This window comes from Lactuca sativa, chromosome 5 (genome assembly GCF_002870075.4).
Source record: "Lactuca sativa cultivar Salinas chromosome 5, Lsat_Salinas_v11, whole genome shotgun sequence".
Taxonomy (NCBI): domain Eukaryota; kingdom Viridiplantae; phylum Streptophyta; class Magnoliopsida; order Asterales; family Asteraceae; genus Lactuca; species Lactuca sativa.
In genome coordinates, this window is record NC_056627.2 from 299,263,284 (window position 1) to 299,267,452 (window position 4,169).

General features: G+C 36.0%; 1 non-coding gene across 1 annotated transcript; it reads left to right on the top strand.

Moving 5' to 3' along the window:
• The first annotated feature begins 3,834 nt into the window (after positions 1-3,834).
• LOC111892662 (small nucleolar RNA R71) lies at positions 3,835-3,941 on the top strand. The gene has a single exon (XR_002850620.1). It is a non-coding gene; the product is annotated as a small nucleolar RNA R71 (small nucleolar RNA).
• Positions 3,942-4,169: the final 228 nt, after the last annotated feature.

Below are 4,169 nucleotides of genomic sequence, written 5' to 3' on the forward strand. Positions count from 1 at the left end.
GCAAGATACTTCTGGATCTAGTTGGTCTTGATCTTCCAAGGTGAATACACTTCTTTCTTCCTCCTTCAAGAACACCAACAACACACTCTAAGGCTCAAAATGCTCACAAATATGGATTAGGGTTTGCAAGGTACCAAATGGGGCTGGAGGCTGATGAGGGAAGGAGTCTTGGGGAGTTAATGATGCATAAATAGAGCTCAAACACAAAAAATTAGGGTTGCCACGACGTAGGATTTAGGCTCCACCTATGGTAATCACTTAAAACGTGTACGCCCTAAGTCTGGGAAGATTTTGTGTCAGGAAAGGTGGCCACATCATGGCCTTTAGATTGCTACATCGTGGTGATGGAATTTCTTGTCGCATACGAACTTGTAGACCGACACAAGGATTTTTGACCCGCCACATCTTGGTAATTCCTTTGATACGACGTGGAAACTAGTATTCAAATTTTGGCACGAACACGAAATTCTTCTAAAATTCTGTAAAGCTTCCGGAACAATTTGATTCTCGTCAATCAGAGTTACGGGTCATGAGATATGGCCAAATTACTGACGAGGGGTCAAGCTATCCAACAACATCCTTTTTTTTGTGTCTTTTTCAGCTCCGTTCCTCCAAGTAACCAACTTTTGTCCATTTTAGCTCCTTTTCCTCGAGAATGTCCAATATAGATACAAAATAGAATTTAAACATTATAAGTACCAAATATCTTCATTATTAACTGAAATGTAGCATAAATGTATTAAAATAATGCTTAGAAATATGTATAAATATGGAAATATCAAAATACCCTACACTTGTCGTTTGTTTTCCCTCAAGTAAAACTTTATATTTAATACATCAAATATAACCCTCCCCACCAATATCACACAATACAATCCAAATTGACCTCAGTAGTTACAGCTTACCTCAATGCATGTATTTGTGTCTAAATCCTAATTACCTCCCATCCCTAAATACTTTTGATCCTCATAAACTCTTCCCAATTATTTTGAACAACATTTCATTTATGCATCCCTCTGAATCTATCCCTAGAAATCTTTCTTAACCTCAAGGTATTTCTGGTTAAGCTCCCAAGCATACATATGGAAAAATAACCTAGAAAGAAAAATTACAAAAACAATAACTTGGCAATTTTGACTTATTCTTCAACTTGAGTTTCTCCATCTTTGAGTCTTCAATGATTTGTAACTTTTTGAACTTTTATTCATGATATTTATTGATCTTTATAGCTTTGTAGACTCTTATTTGTTTAAATTTTTGCAACTTTTAATTTCTCATTTTTTTTCTTTTTCTTTTCTCACTTTTTTTCACTCAAAACTAAAAATCCTAAAAAGAAAAACATATGCATAAGCAAGGGAACTTACTTCAAACCTTATTGGTTAAATGCATTACTACATAAGTTTTCCTAGATGCAATTCTGGTACACGATGCTAAACATATTATGCCCCTCAAACTAAATAGCATTGCATTTTTGTCCTATGATTTCACTAAGACTGGGAAGCCACAAATACACTATAACATATTGGCTCAACTAAATCTTAGAGTTAGCGTCAAATCATCCCACATAACACTAGCAAAGTAGCCCAAATGCAATAATATCAAATTTTTAAAAGGTTAAGATTTTTAGATTAGTTTTGCAAGCCTAGTAATTTTTAATTTCTAGCATTTTTTTTACTTTTATGCTTGAAACTCCTTTTTTGACCCCATACACCACACTTATTTCATACAATGCCCTCATTATATGCATAAAACAATTAAATAACATGAAAAGCAAAAAAAAGGAAGAAAGGAATAGACTCCCACGAGGTAGTAGTGGCGAGATTGAATCTGATTGTGGTGGGAAATCTTGAACATCTCAAATAAATTGTTGGAAACTGGAAACTTGACTCTTGGTGCTTGTGATTGTGAATGTGTCAGATAAATATAATCAGAAGAACCAACTTCAAAAAGTGTGTTGAATTGGGCCACAACGTGGGAAAGAATACGACACGTCGTGTAGGCGAGTATGAAGGATTCTAATCGCGAATACATAAACTGCCACAATGTGGCTTTAGGATGGCCATGTAGTGGCTATCGGTCTTGAAAATGTGTTTTGCGAAAATACATTGCACCACGACGTGGCATAGGAATGGCCAGGTCGTGGATACTTGGTGTCTTCGAAAACAATTTTGCCACATTTATTTATAAAATTTTCAATTCATAACTAGATAGTTTTTAATCTTCTTTTTATCCCCCGAAGTCTCCACTAAAATCTTCAAAAAGAGAAACACACCCCACAGTTATTCAAAATTGTGATATTCAATTTTCTTTAAGACTTCTCACGAAATTTTCCAGTTAAGCTTCTTTGTTCCTTTTACTCATTTGAATACCGAAAACTGAGATCTAGAACTAGAAAAACACATCATCATTTGGTGAAACAAAAACAATATTTTAAAACGAAAACCTAAAAATCAAAGATAAAAAGAAAATGCAAACTCAAATTCGAGTTTCCTCCGGATAGGCGCTTCTTTTTGTGGAGTCTTGAGTCAGAATCCTTCCCTCCTACATTGCGTCATGTGGAAGTGTAACCTCCCCATTTTCCATCATCTTTAACCTTACTTGTTTGTAGGCATCCTTCTGTTGAATTCTTTTTTTTGAGCTTTCTTGCATTTTCGGGTTGAAATATTCATTATGCTTCCACTTTGGTTCTTTTTTCATTCCCGTGTCTTTAGCTTTTTCCTTGTCTCTCTCTGGGTTTTTCTTGTCAATATGAGACTCATCACTCTCTTCTTCTTTTGCTTCAATTGGATCCGAGGTTTGATCTAGAGGTCTTGTAAAAGCAAACACCTCGAAAATCATTGGCGTTGACATTTAAGGTTTCGAACGATTCACTTCTTTTTCTGATTGTTCTTCTTCTAAATGTTCCTCCAATTCTTCCCATTCTTATTCCTTAACATTCTCAAGTTCATAATGCTTAAGGAACTTTGTGTTTTCTTGATTCACCCGATTTGCATTGGTACGAGATGGGTAAGGGAAAGGTTGTCAATATGGCGTAACATATGAGAAATCATAATCTTCCTTCAGTTCCCATGACGTGGCACTTTTGTCTCCATGTCCTGGAGCCTAGAAAGCTTCATAATGTTTTTCCTTCTTCTCTTTTCCTTTGGGTGATTTATTGGACTACTTCTCTATTGAGTCAAAGAACCCTATATGCTCTGATTCCTCCTCTTTTTTTGTATAAATAGTTATGACTTGAGAGATTGGGATTCGTCTGACTTATCTTGAAGATGTATCCAATAGCTTTCCTTGCAAAAGCTTCGTTAATTTCCCGACTTGTGTGTGAATTCTCAAACTAGATGCTTGTTGATCCCTAAGTGCTACATCGGTGGCATCATGTCTTTTTTCCCTAGCTTTCATGAATCTAAATAGCATTGAATCAATATAAGTTATTTGCTCATATTGGACTTGTTCTATTTGGTAGAGATCATGCTTTAGTTGTTGATATTCTTTCGTATCTCTACCTTGATAACCTACTTGAGCTTTCTGATATTCAAAATCCCTTGTATAATGGGGTCCCCCACAAGCTTCACATCTATCTTGTATCACATTAACTGATTATCCCGTCTTTATGATCCTATTTTCCATGGCGTCGAGTTTCTCCATTGCCACTGTTAAGACTTCAGAAGCTCCATCTCCATTCGCTCTTCTTCTCGTGATATCCTCCCTTAGGTTGTGATACTCCCTTGAAAGCTTGGAGAATTCTTCAATTAAATCTTTGTTAGTGGTTGGATCCTTCTTTGTTATGGGCATACATTGACTCCATCATAAAATATTGAGATCTCTTGTTGCACATTGAAGTCATGTTGAGGACAACTTTGTAATAATTTCTTCTAGCGCTCCCAAGCTTCATATTGGGACTCCCCCTCCAATTGTTGGAAATTTTGTATATTCCTCTTAAGTTTTGTACTTTTGAAGGAGAGGTGAACTATGGAATGAATTCAGTCCTAAAATCTGCCCATGTTGTGATTGCTCCAAAGGGAAGTGATTTTAACCATTCTTTAGCTTCACCCTTCAATGTGACAGGTAAAATTCATAGCATCACCACATCTTTACTCACGTTTGTAGCATTAAAATAATTTGAAATCTCCACCACCTCTTCTATATGCTTACAAGCGTCCTCGTGCTCCTTC